This window comes from Trachymyrmex septentrionalis, unplaced genomic scaffold (assembly GCF_001594115.1).
Source record: "Trachymyrmex septentrionalis isolate Tsep2-gDNA-1 unplaced genomic scaffold, Tsep1.0 scaffold40, whole genome shotgun sequence".
Lineage (NCBI taxonomy): Eukaryota > Metazoa > Arthropoda > Insecta > Hymenoptera > Formicidae > Trachymyrmex > Trachymyrmex septentrionalis.
Window position 1 is genome coordinate 155,149 of NW_017305569.1, and position 18,542 is coordinate 173,690.

Sequence of the window (18,542 nt, forward strand, 5' to 3'; positions counted from 1 at the left end):
GGGAGGGGGAGGGTGGCAGAGGTGTGCTGAGAGGGGTGAGAGGGTGCGAGACAGAGATAGTACGTAACGTGCCGGCCGGAGGGGTGGCACGGGGTGGCGCGTGGGTACGTAAAGGCATGCGAGCAAAGCGCGCCCCATTGCTATTCAAAACGTAAAAACCATTTAAAAATGTAATACCCGGCAGCCGAGCAAAAAAAAGTGCGCGCGTGATCCAACGTGTGACTTTGTAAGTAAAATATACTGCCCGCCCGGGGAAGCCTCGGTCAAATAATCGTGATTTATCGGGGTAAGGAATTTTCGTCCGGCGAAAAAAATGCTTTTTCGAAGCGGCCGCGCCCCCCCCCCCCTCCCCCACGGACTTTTTCGAAGAATCCGCTTTTTAGGCTGTCGCTTGTGCTCCACGGGTCCGCGTAAATATTAAACCGACGCGACGCTCTCGGGAAAACATCGCTCTCGTAAATCCGCTCTCATCATCCAGATGAATAATTGCTTCCTTAAAATAGAGCTGAAAAATGAGCCTTACTTAATTAAGCTTCAATCATTACGGAAACGAATTGTCATTCGCGATATTATATTACGATATTAACGGAACTAATTCTTTTTGCGCTCTTTCGATTAGGTTGTGTGGAATAACTTGAAATACCGAAACGAATAATTTGATCGTCGTGCACAGTGCGAACAACAGCAATTCGATGTTGACGGCATTGCAACCTTTGGGTTGCAGTATGGAAAACATGGGAGCCTGGGAAAGAATTACCGATTCGCCACGTAGAACGCGGTAGATTTGCAAGTGGAAGTGCGGCGCAGTGTTAATTGAATATATCGGATTCCTCGAGAATATCGTGGTTTTGGCGATAGGAAATGGATAGAGAAATAATTGTCGGAAACGCGGCCAGCGTGTTATATCAGTGCAGCTTCGTTTTGATTGCAATTATACTTGTAGAATTTGATACCGGATCGATCGAACGCGATAATCAATTTTCAGGCGCGTCTCTTTAAAAAAACACCCACGTTCGCGAGGCTTCCGATACTCTCGAAAAATGTTTTCTCCATCCCTTACTGCGTTAAGCCTTTTTGCAATAACGTTCCGTGTTATATATGTACGTCTCATGCACAAATAATTGAATGATGATCATGCATGTATAATTCAATGCTATTTTTTTTTATCGTACCGTAGTAAAAATGCATAAATTAAATGCAATCTCACACACATTAATATATAATAAATTTTTCCAATTTAAAAAAATTAATTTATGAAATTATAATTCAATACCCGAAAATAATTTATAAAATTAACTGTCAATTATATTATTATAATTATATAATTATACTAGTATGTATATATAAAAGACTTGATAAATTTTCTTAGCGTGAAAATAATTTATCGGTGCGCATGAAGATCGAAAAGCGCTACGATATTCGCCGAGTTACGTAAAAAATAGAATCGGCTGCAGTGTGTTTTTTGGATATACACATATATATTTTTAGAATTTATCGCGTTAATGTCAATCGGTTTCCGTTATGTATGGATGGCCTAGTGACGTGTGATCGACCGATTCGTTCGTATATAACGTGATTAATGACTTCTGCAAGAATTATTGGCCGCGGGAACGCCATTTGAAAATGAGGAAAAAATGCGTGGTCGAAAATTACCGTCATCATAGATTCTTCGTGATTCTTTGACAAACGGTGACTTTCACGACAATGTGAGAATGTACGTGCAGCTTCGAAAAATTAAAAATTAAAAAGTATAATTGTATTATTCTCACGCTTCCACTATACGCATTTCTGCATACTAATTTTTTCAATATACGTTGTATCGAAATGTACGTGTAGAAATTATTTTTTATGTCGACAGGGCACCGTAACTTGTTTCAGTATATGCGCTTAAAGACGTTTTAATCGCTGTGATTACCAGCAGCTGCTTTAAATGCGTCTCATTATGAATTTAAGTAAGGCCGAGGTAAATTACGAGGTTCATAACTTTCCAGATTATTTCGCCAGTGTGCGATGCGCCAGTCTATCAATTTACGTTTTAATGCTTTTCGTGCATAAGCACCGCGCACCAGCATCCTGTACTAAGAATATCTATATATAACTGCAATTTAGGTCGGAAATCTTTTTCGTTCGCGGCGCGGCCGGTTATCGGTAACGGAGAATAAATTGTTTGTCCGCTTTTTATACCTGTGTGTAATAAAATTTGTTTCTAAATACAAGGAGGTTAATATCACAACACGCGCTTTATTATTCACGATCGTCTGGTTTTAGTGGTGGAAACTTGGTGCGATCAGTTTGTACAACGTGCACGCTGATGCCTATCGATCGGTAACTTTATTCCAACTCAGCTAATGGAACCAGGGGACGTAATTCGGCGATGTGACATAATGTTAACCAAGCACGCGTATCTTATTGAATCTGCCGTTCGGCCGAGCAGCCCCCTCCCCCGGGTAATGAACTATAATTATGTAAGCCCAAATATTGTTTTAATTACACACATTAGGATGTACAATATTTTCGGGTTCCTCATCATACCAACTTCGTAAGCATCGATGGCATCATTAGTATATTCTTCGTAATGCGCTCTATCCAAGAAATTCTCTCATCTCTTTAACGACCCATCCTATTACCGTAATTTATTAACTAGCGGGATACGCTTATCCCTACGCGCTTCGAAATATTCGTCCTGATTCGCTCATTTGTTTGCACCGTATATATTCAGAAGCAGACTCCACAATTTTTAATTGCACCTGCAATTGTTCGTGATACGCTGTTACGGATATTCTGCAACTCGTTTTGACGTTGCATTTTTAATTATTAAACTATTTTGACGACTGCTCGCATTGGCCTGATAAAAATAAAGGCAGATACCCAGCTAATAAATTGTATACAATTTATTCGAGAGAATCAACGTTCGTTAATTGATTCTTCCGATTTGCCGCGATGATATACGTCGCGCATTTGAACAATATTTTCCCAGCTGAAATTACAATACCTTTCCCTCGGCTCCTCACATATTAACAATAAGTCACTCACGAAACAGCGTTGCGAAAAAGTTTATCGTTAAAACGTTAATAATGTATTAATAAATAATGTAATGCGCGTGTAATTCATAGATAATATTAACAGCACGTGAACTCAAATCCGATTTGCGTTTGTCATTGACTATTCAATAATGACAAAATAACAATCTCAAACACATATATGTATGCCCGCGTTTCTCGATGCATATACGACAATCCGTGTAAGTGGCAAATTACTAAACCCAATAGTCGCGCCTGATATGCGTTCAATAATTAAGTCGACCGGCATTACGTAACGTAGCTATGCTATAATAATCGCGTCTACGATTGAGGGCCGCTCGTGTGTAATTCGATATGATTATTCATTGCGGCAGGTGAATGCGACGGTAACTCCACCGGTGATTAAAATAATTGGGAGCCGTGACCGCACGGCATCGAATCTCCGTTACAACCGAGTAATAATAAACACTTCCACATCAGGATTTTCGAGGAAAACACTTCCGCGTCCTCGGGATGTTTCATAAAACATCCCGGTCCCGGAGAATTATTCGTAACAGCCAGTCATAAACCAACCCGCTCATTGACGATTTATTATGTTAATGACTGCATTCATCCGGTCGACTCTTATCGGGAATCTCAACATTCATTCGTTCGTTTTTTATAAAGTTTCTCCAGTTTTGCAATCAGGAGAAATGATCGTAAACTCGTCAAAGAAATCGAACAAAACAATCTCTAAAGTGTCCGCACTGAAAGAAAAGTTTGCGACTATAACTGCATGATAGAATAATTATGTGGTTAGGATTTCCATTTTCAGAATTACTGCTATAATATTAATAGTAATGATTACAGTTCTATCAAAAAATATATATATAGTTGGCGCCGAAAATCACTATAATTAAATTAGGATAATTTTTTGTGCAGCCATTTTTTTTCTCTCGGTGCGAGCTTCAAAGTCGTAACATTAAGCGTTATTGCATTTTTGCAAGTGAAATTTAAAAAAATTACAATTGTGTTTGGCCGACAAAAAAAAATGATTTGTTAGGATTTTCTAGTTATTCAATCGAGATTAGTCGGTTATTCACTTAGTTGCGAACCTGAGGATTCGTCTAAATCATCATAGCATTAAAATTTCGCAATGCAGTCTATAACCTGCATATTTATTAACTTAATAATAACGAACTGGCAATAATTTTGCACATCTATACCGACTAGTATTAGTATACTGGCAATATTTTTCTCGCGTTCCAATGCATAACTCAATATAAGTAATCTAAAAAAATGTCTCTCACGCGCGCGACTGAACCCTTCTCTATCCATACATAAATACTACAGCCTTCTGTAATTTAACGAATACTAAAAGCTTGGCCATATTTTTTTTCCACGCTTCGAAACCCGCCCGCAGAGCGCATCAATTATTGATGGAAATTCGGCAGTTGCCAAGTTTGAAAATAAATTCGTAAACTTCGTCGCATGCACGACTATACGAGCATTGTGATTTATCTATATACAAGCGTCTCGAGACTTCCCTAAAATATAATCTCTTGATTCTTTGTACTCCGGTTGAGATGTTCATCCTTGTTTTTCACTCATCACGCAGAAAAAAGGGGCACGCAACTATACTATAGTTAGGAGAATCCGAAAGAGTCGTAGGAGGCGCGTTTCTATCGACGTAATTCGATAAACGAGTGCGTTGATAGTCGGCTGGGATGGTCGGAAGGCAGGCAATTGGCATCGATACTTTCGATAGGTCGATGCAGGGTACGGCACCCTGATCCGGTTCGTTTCTCCGAATACTTCGACGGTGCTACAGTTAAGCGCAGGAGGAGGGAAGAAGAGAAAGATAGGGTGTGAGGAAGAGTACATGGCGGGGATGGGGACGACGAGGTAGCCGTGGAGAACACTCGCGAGAGACGATGCGGGGAAGGTTAGCTACGGTAATTAGTGAGAACGTATCGTAATTAGAGAAAATGCCACGTTTAATTGCTAATTGAGTTTCTGGCTGATGCGAGATCTAATTTTAATCACCTAATTACGTGACTACAGGCTGCGGGCTACGGGCAGCCGCCACCCTCGACCTCCTGCGAATGTGCCTGGCTACCGTGGCGTTCTGCGGCCGTATAAGTACTCGTCTAGTCGAATTGTAACGGGTGATACCAGTACTGGTTAAAGACCGGAACATTTAGCAGAACCCCGACCGGAAAGCCAGCCGATCGTGACGCATGTCGTAATACGGAATATATTCTTTGTTGGGGAATTCTATGTTGACTGCAACCCTTTCATGCTTTCTCTCCTCTCTTTCTGCTCGTTAAATCCTATGCCGTATTGTTACTTACACACTTCAAGATATCGTCAAGTAAGAAAAGTGTATTTTAAACATTTTTTAAATCGTCTGATTATTTAACCTTTACAGGATAAGAAAGTCGACTAAAATGACGCTGAAACAGTGTTATATTTTCAGGCAGAAGTTCCAAGCAAAGTCATTGTGTTTAAAGAAACATCAATATTGTCGAAGTATCGGGTAGAGAATGATCTCAGTGTGAAATTTTCATTCGTGAAAAAGAGAACGCACAAGTGAAGAAGGAGAGATTTTTATTAAAAATTGTCGTCCGATAGAAATGCGATATGTTTGAAGAAACGCAGATATAAACGCTCTTTAAGATATACATATATTCTTGGAGCAGAAAGTACGAATACTACTTGAATTAACGAAGGTTTCGTGGGAACACTGCAGGTTGCTTCGTTTGTATATCGAGACACACGGTATACGGGCTCGTAACTTCCAGTCAGCTTCCTTCGTACGTGTACGTACATTTGAAGCGAATACGGGGAAATGTGGTTAGAAATTACATGCCGGGCGCTTATATACAGCGTACGGAGCGTGGAACAGGGGCTCTTATTAACGCGCGTATTAGCTATGCCGACTCACCCTTCTAATCTATACCCGACCTCGCGCCACGCGATTATTGGTTTCACGCGAGGACGGGTAGCTACATTATGCCTACGGGCTGATGCTAATTTCGGATACGATCGTGTTTCTAATCTGCGGATTCGCCGGTCTCTTTATTAACGGATTCTCGGGGCTAATGTTGACGCGTACAGAACCCTGTATCTTTATTAATGATTAGACATCAATGATACAATGGTTTCTCGAATTTCAGGTCTGTCCAATTTAATCCTTCCTTTTATTGTCTTCGTTCATCGTGTTCTCTCATGATATAGCGTTATGACCGCTATATTATTATGAAAGTGAGCAATTAGATTATTATTTTTTAGAGGACGCGCGGGGGTCTATTTTTTAAATCTTTAAAAGCTTTTCCTAATTAAGATTTATTATAATTCATTATTTCGTTGTATTTCTCACTTGAAAGTATGATACCGCGTTTTAGTACGACTCTAGTGGCTTTCCTGTATTATAAAGGTTAAATAAATAATCGAATATATTTGTAAAAATGCTTAAAATACACTTTTCTTACTTGTCGATATCTTAAAATATGTAGTAACAATACATATGTAGTGACAATACGTTATCCTCCAATTATTATGCAATTAAGATATTATCGGTCGGATACGAACGTGTGTAATGTATACACGGTTAACCGAATGACCAGTAATAAGCGGCGTCTAACGAAGATAATTCGCTTACCATGATTCCATCGTCGTTCATGGAAAATATACCAAAATTTTAGTTTACCTTAAAAGCCTTCACTTTCCCTCAAACGTCCCGCGTAATGACATTGAAAAATTACATTAGAGACGATGAAAGGGAGTGCGGGATAGAGTTCGTGTTCGCCAGAGTCGACGGCTCTCTTGCTTTTCCTTCCATTTAAAATAAAAATGCCGCTATCGCGCGCACGGATCGAACTTTCAATTCAAAACTCATCTAGCTACTCGATTTCAATCGTTTTACCTTACCGTGATGACTCTTATAACCGTTGCCAGAAGAAAATCTTATATGCCATTAGTTTAGCCTTTTTATGCCATGATTTCTATTTTGTATTCCATTTCTCTAATTCTAAAATTCTGATTTATAATAGCAGATAATTTTATCGTTGAAGAATTATAAATCAATTATTAAAGAATCCTACAAAAGTGACGTCAGAGTGTTAAAGATAATATAAAAAAAATCCATTTTTATACAGCATAAACTTCATGTATTATGTAAAAGGAAAGTCAGAAAATATATTTACAGTATAAAGAAAATATTTAATTATCAAATATTCATTTTAGATTTCCCGATGCAGTACTGCTGTGTAATAGGTCAACAATAAATAATTAACGGTTCATAAAAGACATAATCTTCAAAGAAGTAAAACGCCGTCAAGATAGCTTTAAACAATTACTAATTTCAAGTTAATTCCACTACTCGTTCGTTCCGACCGTGCTTTTCAATGCCGGTCAAGTCGTCGAGACTCGCCAGCGCACAAAGCGTAGACGAAGCTCGTCGACACCGAGAGCCCGTAATTAAAAATGTCAAAGTAACGAGGAGAGGCTGCCTAAGAATTGCAGAATCGTCATCTCCGAGCACCTTATTCGCGCATGTACCCGTCGGTCCTAATTTCCAGACAAAATAGCTTCGTGATCGATAAGCCATGCTCTGATTAAGTTGCCCTAGAACAATTATGATTAGCTCCACACTGAGAGAAATGTTTTGATTTAACCATTATTTATTTTGTTGATATGTATATTATTTATTTTGTAGCTAACAAAAACTTTCTTATTTTTTCATTTAAAAATTGTTTTGTTCTAATCAAAATTTGGTTATTGTAACTTAAATGATAAATTTGATTAGAACAACACAATTTTTTAGTAAAAAAAAAGTAAGACAGTTTTTTTTAGTTGCATTTTTTTTAGTCAACAAAATAAATGGTTATACGTACCAAACATTTCTCTCAGTGGACACGACGTTTAAAAACCAAATAATATTTAAGCAACATTGAATCTTGCATGGCGTTACTTCCAAGCTAATCACGTTATATCATTTATACTATAAATTCTTATATTTTGAATAATCTATCGATGATTAATTATTGAATGACCTAGTCTTCTAGTAGATATCGCTCTTGGTACAATTTTAAGATAAAAGTAATATTTCCTTCACATTAGCTCGGAGAATATTTGTCGACAAGTCGAAAGTTCAACATTTCACGTAAAGAGCTTCGAGGACTCGGGAAAGATAGTTATGAGATACCAGCGACAATGTCATTCGCAAAAAACGACAGCTCGTCGCATTCCTTCTTCCTCCCCGTGCGCCGCGCTCTTAAAGGGGATACAAAAACAAAAAAATGGAGCGCCTTATTGTGCGCCGGTGAGACTATGACTCAAAGGCTTAGAGCTTTGTACGTGGCTGTGCCTATGTGCGGCCACCGCGGCGCGCGAGGGGATGGTGGTGGTTACTACACCGTGTATGGCCACATGTACGTGCACCGTGCACCCTCGTCAAAGAGGCGGGGTGACGAAGGGGAGAAAAATACACCTAGCTACCTCGTTCATTTTTATCCCCTAAAGCAATTTCAGCATTGTTTTAAAATAGTACTTAGCAGGGTCATTGTATTATGCATGCGCCCTCGGTCTAGTGGACTGCGCTGGTGTGCGAGAACACTTGATTCCTCGCGCACGTGAGCCTCGCCCCATTGTTAACTCAGGAGGAGCGACCGGCGGTGGGATACGGCGGGGTCGGGAAAGGGTAGCAGAAGGGATTTTCTTGGCCAAGATTTTTTTTTCCACGGTGCTTACTTTGCTCGCTGAAATGCATCGCGCGGATGGATTTAGCGGACGGATTTAGCGCGGCCTCCAGGGAACTTGCCGGAGTGACTCGACCCGGTTGATCAAATTTTGGAGATTTGAATATTTCACGTTCTGCAATCGCGTGGAATTTACTCGGTATTTTTGTTTTGATAAGATTCCCTCGATGAGTTATTTGCTCGTCGTACACATTCTCGATCGCGATTTTTTTTATTTGGCGCCGCTAACACGCTGCCGACGAAGTCGATTACTATTGTCTGCGAGCTGGCAGTCGAGCGACTGCCTACTCGACAAATATTGTATTCGAAAGAGAGCACCGCTCATGCCTCAGCAAAGCTCATGCCTGTGGTGAGGTTCCGAGGACCCTCACGAGAGATAAAGGCTAACATATACTTACTAAGTATTATACACGTACGCCGCGATTTCTACAGGCGGCTAAAATTTTGTCCATCGTCTAATAAGATCGCGAACGATGCATCTTTCGGAATTTTGTTTTGCGTCGCGTAACTGCATCTTAAGTTTATTATAATAAGCAACCCATGATTTCCCCGCAAAAATACTTTGTGTCTTTTACTTAAATCGCGATTAAATTCAAACGTAATGAACTGAGCGTTCATTTTAATAACCATGGCTAATTAATTATTTGTTATCCGAATCGCTGGGCGATTGTATAATTAATCGTCGAGAGTGCCGAAAGCGTATGTCAGAGCTTAGCAACATCGTAAAAGATAACGACAATTTCAAAACTACGATGTTAAGTACATAGTTAGGGGAGCGCGTGGCCAAAGGCGCTGGAAACAGGCTCTCTCGCGTTCATTGTTCATCGCCTGCATCCCCTTGCCACCCGAATTCTTGGCCTCCTCCGTCCCACCGTCGTGTATCCCCAACGCCCCCGGCGAATTTCTCGCCGACCAGTCATGCTCCTCACTCTCGTCTCATCGCCAGCGCAGCGACTTCGCGAGGGGCTCATTTTCATTAAGAATTAAAGTTGAAGTCCGAGGGAAAAAAGTTTCTATTCGCCTTTTCCATGCAAATGAGATCGCGCTATCTCGCGCGCGCATGAAACTATCTCGATTCAAGCTAATGCGGAACCGCGAGGATTCACCGTCGACCCTGAGATAAAAAAAACTTTGTCGGGATCTTCCGGATTCTGGACGTGAATCATTAGCGAATCACCGCGTCGGGATGTGCCCACTTTTCTTGATTAGCCGAATGAAATTAACCCGCTTGCGAATTAAGATCCCGTAGCGTAGATAATTATTTAGTTGAGGACATGGTGTTGATAGCGACGCTCGATAGTGACGGTTAATATATTAGCGTTACGTGTACTTTTTTCTTGAATGTCTTAAGACAATCTCCCAAATTGGCAAATTGTGCAAATCGACGTGCTTATTCATATCTCAGATACGACGAAAGCTAATTAATTCGTTTAGCGAACAAAACGACGGATATCGACACTGATAACACTCGCGAAACAATCAGAATGGAATTTAAGCTTGCATGGTGTTCGCGTAGCTGCGCCATGTATTTCTCACTTCGGCGTCGTCTGTAACACCGATAATTAAGCGACTGCTCTAATGAATCCCTATTCGCATGACTAATTTGCGCGATAAACTGACTAAATAATAATCCGCGATATTTCTCCCCGGGGGAAAGCCTGGCACGGTCGGTTGGCTGCGCCACATTGTGAAATATATCGGCAAAGCATATTATCGAAGTACTCCCGTATCAGGTCTAATTTGACAAATCAACATAACCATCAGTAACGCATCTTGAAGAACGGTCCTCTTAATTTATTTATACATGGATATTCCTGCGATAACTTATTCTTTCCAATCTTATATCTCGCAGAGCGAGTTAATTACTAATACATATTTTCCTGAATTTTCCGGAGTATCATGAATGTTTTACTAACAAAGGGAGAATCAGAAGCGTATGTGTTTTCAAATGCAGTTTTATTGCAAAAGATAGTCCTTTGTGCTTAAATTGAAACTTCCATTAGTTTTTTTTTTTTTTTTTTTCAAAAATTAACAAATGAGTATATATAAAATTCTTGATATCATTGATCGACTAATCACTTAATAAGTTGATAGTTTTGTACATGTGATTACATGTAATTTTCTTCGCTACATGTAAAGACATTTGATAAAATAAACGATTTTATCTAATATTAATATATAATGATTTCATAACGATTTCTCGTGGTTGTACACGTAATTATCGGATTGTACATAAAGATTTTATATGATTTCGAGGATTCTATCCCACGATTACATTAATTGATTATCCCCTCGGATGATAGATTTCTGGAAAAGGAGGAAAAGAATTAAGTATTATGGCGTTCTAGAATTCAATGACTTTTTCCGTTTTGTTCGATGACATAGATGATATAAATTCGATACAAATACAATTCGAATTAATGCGCTTTCATTACCATCTTAACCACGCAACACTATACTCAGGTTCGCATTAAATCGAATTGTATTTGTATCGCCTGTGCATCGGATAAAAGTCGATAAAAGGTCTCAAAATTAATACTTTACTTTTTCATCTCTCTTTTCTCCGAAAGCTATATTATCCTGCCAAGTGGTTAACCGATCTGATCATGACAATTTTTATATTTACTTTTTATTTTAAAAAAACTAAGAGGTGTCTAAAGTTAAAATTTGAAATTCTTAGTGTGAAAACAAAGGATTATCTCTTGCAACAAATTATATTTCGAACGCGTGTTTCCACTTTTTTCCCTTGTGAGTAATTAGGTATATGAAAATTAACCTCTGTCACGTAAACTGCAAAAATTCAGACGAAACTGAAATCTCAGTCCGTTCTGAAATCAAATTAGCAAAAAACGTACTGACCAATCGAATTTAAAACCGTAAGAATGCAAACGCTTCGTATAGAGTTTGACTTCAAAGGCCACATCGACCTTTTAATTAACTCTCAGCCGCGAGATGAGAAAACGCAAACGCGGGACAAAGTGGCGCTTGAATTGTGATGCGCCGCTACACTTTTGGCGCTGATATTTTTCTACATGCGATTTCCGCGACCCGACAAAACGACCTCATTCATCCGGTCCATTAGCCTTGAGTGCGAGCATATTTTTCGGCGAATTCCGAAAGCGTCCCGACGCGCTCGCTTCCACCGCCCCGAAATGAGAGACCGTGACCATCGACGTAGCGCATTTTGTTAATTGAAATCGTTTCATCGATCACGAGCAACAAATAGGCCCTTTACGCAATGAGGAAACGAGGAGGAGGAGGAGGAGGAGGAGGAGTTGCCTGACGAGGGAGGGGGAGGAGGGGGAAGGGGGATGTACACCCGAATGTACGCGGACATATTTAGGGGGACTTTAAGCTCCGTGACAAATGCTCCGGCGTCACGAATCGTTTTCCTAGGCATCGTATAAATTAATAATTACCCGCCGTCGCCATTATCGGAATTAATGCCGCCGATATTATGCCGGTTGTTTTCCCGATAATTCACCGCGCACGTTGATACAGTTTGATCAGAAAAATCGTAGGACTCGGACACGGCAGAAGTTTTGTCCTGTCCCATTCGCGTTTGCGTTCACCGAGCGATTAGACGCTACGAATTTTCAGGTGGTTTCGCGAGCTTCTTGATTAAATCGGATCGGACAGTTTTTGACGGACGAACCGACGCACACCTCGCCCGCCAAGCCCACCGATTATTTAATATTCGCTCGGCGCGAGGTGTCAATAAAATAACGATCTCCCATCAGGGTGTCACGAGAGACGAGATAAATATGGGTATTTGAGCGCGGCAGATAATGCAAACAAACCAACGGTGAGTTATGTTTCCCGCTGTATATACGGTTTGTCCGCAATTGCGATACGCTCCCCGTTAAATTTGCTTTGAATTACCGCCGATAGTGCGACATGGTTCAGGTTATTATTAGTCCGTGATTCGCGTATGGTCCATTAACGTGACCTTGCGCACGTCGGCATTTTCAATCCCGAGCAAAGTCTCTTCCCGAAGATCTCAACCGACTTCGACATTCCTTGCGATTCCCTACCGTCTTCTCCATGCGCTCTGCTCTCCTCTTTTGAGGAAACTTGGACCAAATATATCCCTTAACTCTGTTTCCAATTTCAAACTGCACACTTAATACGGACTATTATATTAAAATTGGAAGGAAAAACAAGGGCTATTAAGACAACGCAGTTAACGGTGTAGAAAAAGTAATGTAATAACTTAGATTTCTTTAATCCGAGAAACAAATGACACGTTTCGATTTAATTTGAAATTATTCTCAACGATCGATCAGGTCATAACTGTTTTACATTTTCAGTAATCATATCACATTGTTCCTCAGTCCAATCAAAATAAGTCACTTATAGGTCGTCTGATCGCTGAGGATGACTCCAAAGTGAGTCGAAATGTATGATCTCTCTCTCTCTCTCTCTCTCTCTCTCTCTCATTTGCTTCCTGAATTAAAGAAGTGTATAAGTTTTAAAAAAGTATTATGTTTTTTAATCTCGTTAGCCGCGTTATAATCTCATTAACTCTTGTGTTTCCATATCTGTTTGTTATATTCAATTTTAGATAGGTATTGATTTCGAGAGTTTTGTAACATGTGAACACATTAATTATCTCAACTTAGTACTCACGATGATTTTTCGATTCTCTTTCTTACTACGTACATGATAGATCGTTCGTATCAGGATTAATTTTCTCACTTTTTCAAGTATACAAAAATTATGAAGTAATTCTTATATATATCTTAACATCTTTTGTAAAATTGTATATTTAAAAAAAAAGGAGAAAAATCGGTTATTATTTAGCTACATGCTCTTATTGTACTTCAAAGACGAGAAATGTGCGCAGAACACAAATAACTCATCGTGTATATTAAAACTTTATATTCCTTGTTTTAATCAGAAAGTTTAACAAACATTAAAAGGGATTGAAACTCTTTTACAATAGCCTAGTTCACATCAGTGTATATCGTTCTTTGCAAACTCTAGTCATTATTGCTTTATATTCCTTAAACGAGAACGACGGGCGTGGCGCTTTATCGCGACGTGAGTCCGACTCGAGGTAGGTAGATAGGCGATACTAAGATGTCATGATAGCATCGAGCTCGATGTCTTGACGGTGGGGAGCAGGATGATCTTACGATCCACGATGTCAAGTGATTACAGCTATTTTGTGCCACTTGTACTTATTAGGGGTGATACGCCAGTCCGAGCGACCATTATGAGTGCCATCTGAATCCCGGCCTCTTGAATGCCTCCATTTACCATTAAGCACATTACTATTATCCTATCACGCGCTCACTCGGCCAAAGGGACTTCTTTGGTTTGGCCATGATGCACGAAGCCATTTGTGCAAAGTGGCCGTTCATTACTAAATTATGCCGGTTTTATAGCATTACATTAAACCCAGCCTCGCCGTACCGGTAGATACGGACCTTCAAAAAAAAAACTCCGCGTCGAGCAGGGGTTACTCGTGCGAGTTTTCGCCATTCTGATTTTCCTCCCTTCTTTTATTTTCCCCGTTTCTCTCCCTCTCCCCCCCTCCCCTCTCTCTCTCTCTCTCTCTCTCTCCCTCGTTTTCCGTAAGCGCATCAAGCACACTGTGGACTCCCGAGCGTTTGTTTCGAGCACGCGGCCACTTAGCTCCCTCCTCTAATAACCGCAACACTGTTACCGACAGTCGTGTCTGTAATGCGCATATAATTAATGATAATAATGCGGCCGCGAGCGGCGGACTACATCGCTCCGCCCGGTTTTTGTCCGTTGCACGATACGCTCCGTAATGAACCACCAAAGATGTCAGAACCAGTTCTGTATCTGCTTTCGGGTCGCAACATTGGTGAACGTATATACGAGTCTGTTAGATTACAGATGCGAACGTTTACCCGTGATTCAGCCGCATAATGAACACCGTTGAATTGTCACTAAAGAATATTTATAGCCGTTTGATATAGGCATTATATACGAGAGAAGAGAACGCTAATTCTATTAATATTAGAAACGGCGTTAACGATTATCGCGCATTAATAAAATTGTTTTATATAAAGTATTATATAAGAAACTTTGGATTCAATACATTCGTATTATACAAGTATAATATTAAATTGTGTATCATTGTGTATATCTAATAAATACAACTTTCTCTCTTTTTCTCTTATATTCGCGCTCTTATTTTAACCAAAATAATTTAGTTTACAGACTATTATTTCTCGAAATGAATTTTACGGGTTACGCTTTAATTACATATCTCTCTCTCTCTCTCTCTCTCTCTCTCCCCCTCTTTCTCTCTCTTTCTATATCTCTCTTCGATTTTAATCTAGTGTAGCAAGCATCGCCTGCGCGAATACAATGCGATACACTCGGGACAAACGCGTATTCGTAACAACGCGTATATATACTCAATATTTCCATTCGCTTCGAACGTTTCACTTACGAGACGAGAGGATCCCGCCGCTCGCGGTGCGCTGGGACCGTCGAATTTTTCGTGCTGCCGGCAGCGTGCATGCCGCGTAGGATGCTTTGGGTACAAAACACGTGTCGGTAATTCAGCACAAACAGTCGCCATATAACTTTTATTTGCAAGATCGACGAGTAGCCTGATTGCAATCAGGCAAACGTGACCGAAAAATCCCAACGTGCGTTTCATATGGAGACCCAGTTTCGCCAGCGGCGACGCACTTTATTTCCTCCCTTTCTCTACGGCTTTATATCGCGTAATACATACTTTATGCCACAGCATTAAGGGGTGCCCTCCCCCTCCCCCTCAACCCTCTGTCTCTCTTCCACCCTCTCTCTTCTCGGACACGTACGAGCTCGTATTTTGAATACGGGCTGTCCGCCGAAGATAACCAACGGCCTAGCCTGACCATCCCCCTCGCACCCTGACGACCACAGTATCCGCCGGGGGGTGCGCAGAGCGATGATCCAGCGGCTTTTAATAATATTTCCGAATTTTTTTCCTGACTCGCTGCCGCGGCTCATAGACGATTCTCTGTGACATTTTTTTGCGCGGTACCCGCTAATCCCAAAGTATTGCGCTCTTTTTGAAAGCGATTTGTGAAATATAAATAGACGGTAGCGCATCGAAATGACTTTTGCTTGTGTTACACGGTTTAGCTCGCGGGGAATATCTGAATTTTTTTCGCTCGTCCCGGATGCTATCTTTGCACGACCTTTTCCATTTGCTGGCTCTCGAAAAGCTAAGTATGACATGTCCGCGTTTGTCAGCATGATTTTTAAGTTGATCTCTTAACTTATATACATTTACATATTATACGTCTATTATCATTTTCTTTCGGATCTACATTTCCAATAAACAAAATTCGAAGCTGTCAAAGTTAATAAGATAAAAAACAATGTATCACTCACCGATACGACGATCCGCAGCGGCGGAGTTGCGACTACGTCGAAACTACGTAGAACTGTAAAACAAAAGTATATGTAAATTGGAGCAATGTTCTGAATAATTAACCCTTCGTCTGCAATCTTAATTTTTTGGCACAAGCAAAATTTTACTCTCAAATTTCTTCAAAATAAAGGAGGGCAATTTAATCTTTAGTACACACGATGATTTTCCGGTCTTTTACTACACGCGATGGCTAGCTCATGCTCTAGATTAATTTTCATTACTTTTATATACAAAAATGATTAAATGATCCCTACATATACTTAAAAAATATCTTTAGAAAGTGTACATATATAAGGTTGTGTATTAAAAAAAATTATATATAAATGTTATAACTAATTGCTTAGTACCTACTTTTAGTATTTCAAAGAAAAGAAATGTGCAAAACACGAAATGACCTAATCGTGTGTATTTTTTAACATTCGAGTTAAAAACTACTTAGTAACATAACAGAAATCCACAATTCTTTTCACATTTTTAAAAAATGTAGAACAATAAAAAATCTTGAGCTGTAAAAAAAGGTTTACAATTAGATGGAACTTCAGATTGCAGACGAAGGGGGGAGGGAAGAAGTAAAAATACGATTGCAGAGGGAAGATTAATGTGTAGAAAAATATTGTTACTTAAAATAAAATAAAATTAATACACAAGTGATCAACTTATAAATGCACATAAAATTATCATAAGTGATCAACTGTGTAAGTAGCAAATAAAATAATAATTACCCCATGATTGCTTCGCCATCGCCCGATGCCTCCCAGGCCTCCTCCTCCTCCTTCTCCTCCTCCTCCTCCTCCTCTTCTCAGATTCGTTCGTTGCACTCGTACAACACTACATTCGCGAAAGAACAGTTACTTAGGATCGCACATAATCACCGAGATGGGATAATCGCACGACATTTTATACGGCAGGTTAATTGACGAAAAAATAACGTGGAACACGAATAGGGAGTTCTCCGCTCGACACCTGCGAATTAAAACAAAATATGAAACTCACGCGCGACTGCGGGTTTCAACAAATCGCAAACCGAGCTTACGTAGTTAAAAAATATTAAAACGCGACCTTAATTACGATCGTATCGCAATCGCGATACAGTGTGATTCTCGAAGTCAATCAACAAACGGGACGTTTCCATTGGCAACCGATAAATTCGAAAATAACTTTCGACATTCTAACACCGTTAATTGGTATATTACGATGCATGTATTAATAAAATCCTATATTAATCATATTAATGAGACAAATTAAGATGCATTCATACGAAAATGTACGAGCGAAATTTAGTATTGCAAGCGTCATGTATTTTAAATGCATAAATTCAATGAGGACCACGTATTACAAATAAACGCTCGATATCTGTTTTACGTTACCTGAATCACGCGATCCCTGTATTACTTCGCGCTCTCAACCCGAAAACGATGAGCAAATTACGTTTAAACCAGCGTAAAGTTGAAAATGCGATGAAAGACATGCGAATCTGAACTTTGTTAAGAAAATTAGTATAGCCCATATATACGTACGTTGCGGCAAAATGATTTGAATTTCACTCGCAGTATTCATGTAGTTCAACCTAACCTAAACCTACGAGTCTAAAGAAATCGTTCGCGTTGAACGCTTACTTCGACAAACGATCAAAAGTATTCAGACAACACAGTCGTCTGTTGCAAGAGTTACCTATTTCCGCGGGTTTGCAGTCGTTAGGTATTAAAGGTAGAATCGAATTCGATGTCGATACGGTGCCCGGACGTGATCGCGTTCCGTTGGGTAATGAGGCGACACGCAGAGCGGCTTATCCGGCAACCTGTGAACTCGAGTCTCGCCGAACGAATGACAACACGGCGCGCGGCCGGCGCGGCGGCCTTGCGTACGACATAACGTGCCGCTACCAAAACAAACACCAAGGCCGTAAACACATACGGCCAGCCAGTCTCGTTACCGCGAAATATTCAATGAATTATAGAATAAATGTATGCGCGCCAAAATGTGCGGCATACTTCCTGCTCCTTTTGTCCGAAATTAATTTCGATAAATGAGCGTTTCGCGCTTCGTTCTCGTTCGTGCGTCTAACGTTAGCATCTACGGTTTATAGCGGTTTGTTCAATTAAATTGTTTGCACATTCTTGTTTCATTTCGACCAGTTCGAAATACGTTTTCTTGTCAATTAAGATTCGAATAATAATATTTCTATTTCAAAACGCTCCCGAACGGAGTTATTCTTATAGATGATAACGAGATTCGTCTAAAATAAGCTATCAAACGAAGTGTTACATTTATTTTACTTATTCAAAATTTGAAATACAAGATATGGTATATTCGACATACATGTATCGCTTGCTTTGATAGAAAAATGATAGATTTTTAAAATTCTATATTGAAATA

At 39.9% G+C, this 18,542-nt stretch overlaps 1 protein-coding gene across 1 annotated transcript in view; it reads right to left on the reverse strand.

Moving 5' to 3' along the window:
• The window catches only part of LOC108751148 (POU domain, class 6, transcription factor 1), a 163,329-nt gene extending 146,413 nt beyond the window's left edge, over positions 1-16,916 (reverse strand). The window contains exons 1-2 of the mRNA XM_018491196.1: positions 16,889-16,916; positions 16,127-16,179 (exon numbers count right to left, since the gene is read on the reverse strand). The gene's annotated coding sequence lies outside the window, so the exon portion shown is untranslated. The remainder of the gene's footprint in view (positions 1-16,126; positions 16,180-16,888) is intronic.
• Between the last annotated feature and the right edge of the window lie 1,626 nt (positions 16,917-18,542).